This window comes from Corvus cornix, chromosome 27 (genome assembly GCF_000738735.6).
Source record: "Corvus cornix cornix isolate S_Up_H32 chromosome 27, ASM73873v5, whole genome shotgun sequence".
In the NCBI taxonomy this organism is placed as follows: Eukaryota; Metazoa; Chordata; class Aves; order Passeriformes; family Corvidae; genus Corvus; species Corvus cornix.
In genome coordinates, this window is record NC_046355.1 from 2,296,660 (window position 1) to 2,305,396 (window position 8,737).

An 8,737-nucleotide genomic window follows, 5' to 3' on the forward strand; every position below is an offset into this window, starting at 1 on the left:
GGCACCTTTGGGAGCAGAGGACACATCAGATGGTCGGGAGGCACCTCTGCAGTGCGGAGTGATGGGGAAATGCGTCTCGAAGGGCGTGAACCATGGGGGGACATCCATGGATCCATGGAGTTATCTCCCAGGTGAGGGAAATAACACCCCAAGCCCAGTTTCACCACCATGGCCTGATTTTCCATGCAAATAAAGAACCTGAACTGAACTCTGACCACAAATCAGGACAATGGGTTTCCAGCTGGGAAACCCTCCCAAGGCTGGCACCTGCCTGGTGCAGAAGCTGCCCCTTGGCCACAGCACTGCAGTCACACACCCACACCTCGGGGAACAGGTGCTTCCTGCTCTGGGAATGATGCTGGAAGACAACGTGACTTCATCCAGCTGTGCCCACATCTGTTCCTGGTGCTAAACAGAGAGGAGAGGAGAGGAGAGGAGAGGAGAGGAGAGGAGAGGAGAGGAGAGGAGAGGAGAGGAGAGGAGAGGAGAGGAGAGGAGAGGAGAGGAGAGGAGAGGAGAGGAGAGGAGAGGAGAGGAGAGGAGAGGAGAGGAGAGGAGAGGAGAGGAGAGGAGAGGAGAGGAGAGGAGAGGAGAGGAGAGGAGAGGAGAGGAGAGGAGAGGAGAGGAGAGGAGAGGAGAGGAGAGGAGAGGAGAGGAGAGGAGAGGAGAGGAGAGGAGAGGAGAGGAGAGGAGAGGAGAGGAGAGGAGAGGAGAGGAGAGGAGAGGAGAGGAGAGGAGAGGAGAGGAGAGGAGAGGGGAGGAGAGGAGAGGAGAGGAGAGGAGAGAGGAGAGGAGAGTCCTAGCACCCAAAGGCATCTCCAAGTTGAGGCCTTTATTTGATACATGGAAAATTCAGGGAAAATGATGGGTTTGTCACCATGGAGAAACTCAGCAGGAGGAGTTCGCACACCTCAGGTGGAAGCAGATCCCAGCTCTGTCTCGCCCACGATGGGAATTTTGCTATTTAGGCTCCAGATGGAAACAAGAAACAAACCCGTGCGTGGAAAAGAGGCCATTTGGGAAAGGAGGTTCGTGGCTCCACACACCTTGCGTGGACACTCCACAGGGCATTCCAGAGACCTGGCATGGGGGGAAGGAGAGAGTCAGAGCACCCAGCTGCCAAGGCTCTGCCAAGCACAGCACCTCCACAGTGGAGGAGACTCCACCTCTGGGTGGACCAGCAGGAGCCAGGCAGGCTGTATGGGAATGGATTAGGAAGAAGGGTCACAGGAGCTTTAGCAAGGGCTTGTGGCAGCCTGGCAAACCCAACAGGTCCTGGTGACTGCAGTGACCTGCCAGGCTTCTCCCTGCTGGTTGTGCTGCTGAGCAATTCGGGCTGATCAGAGAATCACAGAAGGTTAAGACCAAGTGAGAGCCCATCTCATTCCAGCCCCCTGCCATGGGCAGGGACACCTTCCACCAGACCAGGCTGCTCAGAGCTCCATCCAACCTGGCCTTGGACACTTCCAGGGATGAGGCAGCCACAGCTTCTCTGCGCAGCCTCACCACCCCAGCAATAAAAACCTTCTTTCTTAAATATAATCTAAATCGACCCTGCTTCAAAATAAAACCATCACCCCTCGTCCTGTCACAACAGGCACCACTGAAGAGTTTGTCCCCACCCTCTTATCCCCTTAAGTACTGAAAGTTCTGTGATAATGCACCCAGAGTTACCCAGTGCTCAAAGAATTTGCTGGGAAACGCTGGATTGTGTGGATTTTAGATAAAAGATACCAGAGCTGAAACCTTTTGCTGACCAGTTTGAGTGACCACTGACCTGATTTCTACCAGCAGAGAGAATGCCTCCATAGCAGAGAATAAGGACTCGAGCAGAAACTCAGGCTTCCCAAGGCTGCCCACAAAACAGACTCAGGTCAACCCCCAAATCACTTTTAAAAATCCTTAGAGGCTTAAGGAGCTCAGGGGCAGCCACCCCGGGCCCAGGATGGGAGCACTGGGGATGGAGTGTCCTCCCCAAGGGCACTGAACACTCAGTGTCAGGGGAAGGAGAAAAGGAAAGAGGAGCTGAGCCCTGAGGTCAGCTCAACGACTGAAGAGCAGGCAGGAACAGCCCCACGGCCCCAGGGACAGCAGCCAGATCCCAGCGGGAATGCGATGGAGCCGGACACAGGCTGGGGACAATGGGGCAGCTCAGCGGTCAAAGCGCAGTCACACCAGCGCCTGTGAGGGGCCGTGGGCTGGAGACGGTGAGAGGCAGCCCAGGGGACGGCGAGGATTTGCACCGGCCGATGGCCCGGGAGCAGGACTGAGGCTTTGCTGTGCTTCAACTCCGGCTCCGCCGCCGCCAGCTCCGGAGGGAGGGCGCGAACATCCCGGGGAAAACGGGGGAACCCCAATTCCCGGCGTGTGTTACGGCTGGACTGGGCAACAGCAATTCCCAGTGCCCTTTAAGGAGCGAGCTCCTGCTGCCAGGCGCTGCCTGCATCCCTCGTAGGGCTTTTCCAGCTCCCAGCCCGTGTCAGCCCAGCTCGGCTTTAACCCCCGCGGCGCCGGGGCCGATTGCTCCGGCGGGAGCGGTGCAGGAGCTGTCGCGGTTCAAATCCAGGTCAGCGCAGCTCCGCGGAGTCCCAGTGGGCCCTGGCATCCCTGGGATCACCCTGGCAGCGCAGCCAGCCGAGCTCCCGCTCCCACCGGGGCAGCCCCGCAGCGCCCCGGGCCCGGCCAAAGGCAGAGCCGGGGAGCAGAGGTTGCCGAGTTAAACTGGCAGCTGACAAAGGGAAGGTTTGTTTTCCCATTTCCTGAGTTTTTCTTCCCAGTCCTTGAGAATTTAAATTCCCGACTAGAATGAGCAGTTTGTTAAATCAGGTTTGAGGTCTCCCGAGGTCCTGGCTCTGCTCTCTGGGATGTCGGCGGTGCCACAGCCGCCAGGTCAGAGAAGTTTATGTAACTCTCTCCTCACTCTGCTCTGGCTATGACACTTTCTCTGGGATCTCCTTTCTTCACAAGGATCCCCGTCCCTCACTGGATATCAAAATACTCAAAATGACTAAATTTGAGCACTGCAGAGCATCCCAATGCACTGTTTTGTTCAAAACCCAGCAGGCTCCTTATGCTGCTCCATCCAGCTGGTCAGCAAGGGGAGGCGAGAGGGGAAAAGAAACCAGATTTCAGAGCCAACAATTAAACCAGGATTTCATTTCAAAGAATCACAGAATCATTAAGGCTGGAAAAGATGTCTGAGACCATCAAGTCCAACCTTGGACCCTTGTCACCCAGAGCAGAGCACTGAGTGCCACGTCCAGCCATTAAATCCCACCCTCCTGAGCTCATCCCCTCCTAGCCATGGATTGTCCCCCCTCCTCTGTGCACAGGGGCCAAATCCCCAGGGACAGTGTGACCTCTTGGATGCACTGCCAGGGGAAACTCTGGGGCACCTTAGAAATGCAGGGTGAGCCAAAGGATGAGGCTCTCCCTCTTTTTCTCTCTCACCACAAACTTCTGTGCTTTAGGGTGAGGTGGTTTTTTCACACCTGCAGAGCACCGTGTTCCCAGCCTGCCCAGCAGCATCCAGGTGCTCCTGGCAGCAAGAACCTGCACCAGGCAGGGGGACACCGCTCAGCATCACTGCACTGGCCTCACCCTCTGCTCCTCTCTCTGTACCCCTCTCCCTGCATTTCACTCAATAAACTCACTTTCTCTGTGATACCATCGCACCTGGGTTTGTAGTACAGAAGGTTCTTGCCCCTGCCAGGCCCCTGTCCCTGTGTGTCCCCTGGCACCTGCCCAGCCCCACTCCCAAACTCCTCACTCACACCAATTCTTACCTGCAGCAGCAGCAGCACGTCTGGTCACCACCTTTTCCTGGCACTGGAAGGGTCCCAAACCTCCCATTAACTCACTTGAAGGCAGCAGCACCTGCAGGAGAGCTGGAGATTATTGTATTATGTATATTATATAGATATAAGATATATAAGACCATAAAAATCAGACTGGTTTGGGTTGAGAAGACCTTTTTAAAGAACATCCAGTGCCACTCCCTGCCATGGGCAGGGACACCTCCCACTACCCCAGGTGGCTTCAAGCCCCATCCAACCTGGCCTTGGACACCGCCAGGGATCCAGGGGCAGCCACAGCTGCTCCGGGCACCCTGTGCCAGGGCCTCCCCACCCTCACAGGGAACAATTCCTTCCCAATATCCCACCTAACCCTGCCCTCTGGCAGTGGGAAGCCATTCCCCCTTGCCCTGGCACTCCAGGCCCTTCTCACAAAGGCACTGGTGTGTTACCAAAGCTGTTTTCAGTACAGAACAGGCTTTTTTAAAAGTTTGCTGATCGTGGTTTTTCAGGTGATTTCGATTTTATGGAAAAAGTTATGAAAAGCCTGACAAATATTCATAAATGGGAGTATCGATTTTCTAGGGATAAGAAATACTAGGAGGGGAAGAAAAAGAAGTAGCTCCCTTCAATCCTTATCTGTCTTTAAACGAGGGCAAGACAAGAGCTGAGGAGCTGCCCTGGTGCTTGCCAACACTCCCAGCAGAGCTAAACCACACCACTCCTGTTGGCTGGCTGAAGGAATCCCATTCATCAGCAGGGCCTGGGATCCTGACTGCCATGGGAACCCTGAGAGGAACCTCCTGGCCAAGCACATTCCAGACAACCCCCAGGTGTGCATCGCTTCACCCCGGAGCCTCACCCTGTGCGGGGGCTCCAGTGGAAAAGTGGGTTCCCAGCTCCTGTTCTGCTCCTGCTCGGCCACACTCACCCCACAGAGGGAATCCAGGCCTTGGGGCGGCCCCAGTCACAGCTCAGGCACGGGAGGAGGGCTCAGTGTGACCATCCCAGGCCCGTGGTTCCGCTCCTGGGATCCACATCCTCTGCCAAAGAGTCACCGGAACATCCTGTTCAATAAAAATAAAAGGGAGGAGGACAGCAAACCCTGGCCTGCACAGAAATGGCTCCCAAGTCCTGAAGAGCACTGATCAGATGCCTTTAAATCCTCCTTCCAAGGCATTTTCCCCAGCCATCAACGTGGAATTTACACAACAGCGATAATGTCACGCTGCAGAAAACAAAATGTCATTTCCTGAGCAATGATGAACTGGTATTTGGAGCCTCCTCTGATACAGAGAAAACGAATGGCAATTTCCCTGGGAGCAGAAGCCCCCGAGCTCCTTCCCCTGCTGCTGCAGAGGGTGGATTATGCCGAGTTCTGGCATTAACAGAACATCATTTCACTCATGCAAACGGATCCATCCTTCAGGAACTGTTCCACAGTAGCTGAGCTGAGCATGTCCCATTCACAGGGATCAGGCACTGAGCACATCTCAATGAACAGCTCCTTTGGATGGAACCTCACAGCAGCAAATTGTGTGCCTGGGACCAGGAATTCCTGAATTATTAACAAACCAAGCAACAGGAATGTAACACACTTCCATACAAGCTGCTACCAAACCGTAGCTAACTACAGGTAGGAACACTTAACATTAACAATCTTTAACACCCAACCTCTGCCTCCAAAAGGAAAATCACTCTGCAGCGAGGATCCCATTTATACTGGCAGTACCCTTACCCTCACTCACAGCCGAGGAAAAGGAGGTGGAGCTGTCAGCAGGCACCACAGAGCCTCCGCTGGGATCACGTCTAGACGTGTGGTGCTGGGAGAGGTCCTCAGGCACCCGAGGCATCCGCCCGGGGCTGGCAGATGTGACAGGGGACCCCTGGGAGCTGCTTTGCTCCCTCCTGGAGCGGCAGCTGGAGGCCACACAAACACCCAGGGGCACCTCCGGCAGCTCCGCGCATCTGCCCGGGGCGGCGGAGCCGAGCCCGCGGGGGCTGAGCGTGGTCCCAGCTTTGACCTCTGGGTCTTCTCCTCCCGAGCACAGGATCAAACACAACCAGCACAGGATGGGCTTCTAGCAGACCCTTGTGTCACAAGGGCAGAGCACTGGGGCCATACCCACTTTTCCAAGCAGTGGTTAAAAGCATTTCAGACCTTCTCACTGTGACTTTGCTGTTCAGCAGAGACTTCTGTGCCTAAAACCAGCAGAGCACAGGCTGAGCTGGGGGCCTGTGGCTGCCTGCAGGGACTCAGGGGTAACCACATGCATGAAGATTGCAGGGGGTTAAGGGTCTGGGAGCAGCAGGAGCCCAGATCCTGGTGATCCCTGCCATGGAAGCTGTGCTGATGCATCAGGAGCCCTGGCCCCAGCTATCCCTGCGCTGACTGGAACCTGTGGCGTGGCTCAGGCTGGTGCGACCCTTCCCAGGCATGGAGCAGGCAAAGGCATTCCCTGTCCCGCGCTCTTCTCCTGGGCTGTGGAGACTGTGGGCTGCTCGGGTGCCCTGGCAGTGGAGAAAAGGAAAGCTGTTAGTGCTGGAGCCGGCCCGGGTGACCGGAGCCCTCCTGCCCCGCCAGCCCGGAGCAGGGCAGCACCGCGGCCGCCTTCCTCACTCCGGACAAACAGCCCTTGTTCCAAGCCCCCGGAACAGAACCCCGCTCTCTCCCAGCTCCCTGCCAGCTGCACGCAGGACAAACACTCCACGCCTCCTTCCGCAGCCCGAGGTCAGGCTGGCAGCGAGGGGACAGCAGGGACACTCACCGGAGCCACCCTGTGCCAGCCGCGGACACCCGGCCGTGCCCTGTGACAGCGCCCGGACCGCGGCTCAGCTGGGGCAGCAAATCCTGCACAGTTCACCGGGCACTGCCCGCCTGCTCATCCGTACGCATTAATGCAGATTTCCCTCTTTTCCACCCCTTCCAAGGCCTGACTTCCCAACTCGGTGGGTTTTCCCTTCTTTAAGGCGATTGTTCTCGTCCCTGCAGAGCAATTCCCACACAAGGCACAGGTAGTTCCGAGCCGACTCTTTATTGACCTCAACAAGGTCACATGTATAAAAATTCCAAACTGTGGCTCTAAGACAAATCAGTAAATATCCCTCTCCCTCCCTCCCTCCCTCCCATATCCTATTGCTGGAAAAAAGAAGCCATCTCGCTAAGACTGGAGTAATCCACTGGATTTAATACATTTTTCTTTTCCAAACCCAGAGAATGTCACCACAAATCCAAACTCCACCCAGCATTTTTTGTCCCAAAGTCTCTCCTGGACGTTTATTTCAGAATGGTCTACATTAAGCCAAAGCAAGAGCATTTTAAAGCAATGCAGGTATTGTTTCTTCAAAAGGAAAAATGAAGTCTGAGACTCCGAAACCAACCAGAGCCAGAACAGAGCTGGGACAGACCCCACGATCAGCAACACACACTCAGCTTCAACCCAAATGTGCACTTTATACACAATGAAAGTGAAAATAAAAAGCAGTAACAGAAACAGCTCCATTACTTGGGATTTTCAGAATGAATCCAGTGCTGGGATTGGAATATTGTGGGCACTCTGCTCACTAACAGGGACGTACTGGGTGGGCAGAAGCCCACGGGACTGCTCTGAGGCAGCAGCTTCACACAGATCATTAACTGGGAAATAACACAAAACCAGGGAGCAGCAGGTGGGAGCCTGGTTTAAGTCATTAATAGAAATTTGCTATAGTTTGGGAAGAGAGCAGTGAGGAGAAGGATTTTCCCTGCTCTCACTGGGGAAAGGCTGTTCCCAAAGCACCACACGGGGTTAAATGTCACCCATTTGGGACACTGTACAGCTGGGGGTCATGAGTGGACTGTGGCCACCAGCCCTGTTTATCTCCAGGCTCCAAATGTCTCTCCCTCATCCTTTCAGACGTTTTCCACCCAGCTTCCCAACCACACTCACAGCTCGCCCTGGCAGAGCCTCTGCCCATCACTGTGACTTTCTTCAGGCCACTGTTTAATTAGAGGAGCACTGCTAATGAAGTGCCCCAGACCACACAGCCAGTCCCAGCTCACCGGGCCCACATCCACTTGCTGCCCACGTCCTGGGTCACTTACACTTCCTTAGAGACACCACCCTGGCACTTCTCCCCTGCTCCCCAGAGCAGCCAGGGGTCAGTGCCAAAGGCCAGGGGAGCAATTCCCTTCCCAGAGTCTCCACAGCTCCAGAGGGGCTCACTCGGGGGCTGTGCTGGCTCTGGGCACAGCAGGGGCTCTCCAGGTTGCTCAGGGATAGTCTGGACCTACGCCTGGCCTGCCTGGTGTCCCAGAGGGAAAACAGACCAAAACAACTCGGCACACCACCAATCTGCAGGAAGTGCTTGGGCAGAGGGGAACAGCAAGGACATGCTCACATCCCCTTGGAGAGACTGCACCTGGATGTTCTGAGGGATGGGAATACGGCAGGGATTTATTTGTGTCCTCCATGTAGCCTCACTCCTCATCCCCCACTCCTTCCAGGCTGCCCAGAGCAGCTGTGGCTGCCTCATCCCTGGCAGTGTCCAAGGCCAGGCTGGATGGGGCTTGGAGCACCCTGGGATAGTGGAAGGTGTCTCTGCCCATGGCAGGGCATGGAATGAGATGGGCTTTAAGGTCCCTTCCCATCCAAATCATTCTGGGATTCCACGATCCTATGAATCCTGCTCCTGACCCAGCTCTGACAAGGGACTGAGGTAGCCTCAAAAGAGAACAGTCCTGCTTGAAACAGGCTCCCAAAATATATTAAAATGCATGGAAGCCTGAGAAAAAAAAAAAAAAGGGAGCAGAGCAAGGTCCCGAATCCATTATAAATAGCAGCAGAAAGCAGAGACATTTATCAGCGTCTCTCCAAGACGAGCCGGCTCCTTGCCAGAAAGACAGAGCCAAAGGCATCAGTCCCTCACTCCCCTTCTGCTAATTGTAAATTCAAGTTTAATGC

The 8,737-nt window shown here is 55.2% G+C and overlaps 1 long non-coding RNA gene across 1 annotated transcript; it reads right to left on the bottom strand.

Annotated features, from left to right (window-relative positions):
* Positions 1-817: 817 nt before the first annotated feature.
* LOC104698519 lies at positions 818-6,368 on the bottom strand. Its single transcript, XR_002043333.2, has 4 exons — positions 5,533-6,368; positions 4,726-4,861; positions 3,786-3,887; positions 818-1,080 (listed from the first exon to the last, which is right to left on the bottom strand). It is a non-coding gene; the product is annotated as an uncharacterized LOC104698519 (long non-coding RNA).
* Between the last annotated feature and the right edge of the window lie 2,369 nt (positions 6,369-8,737).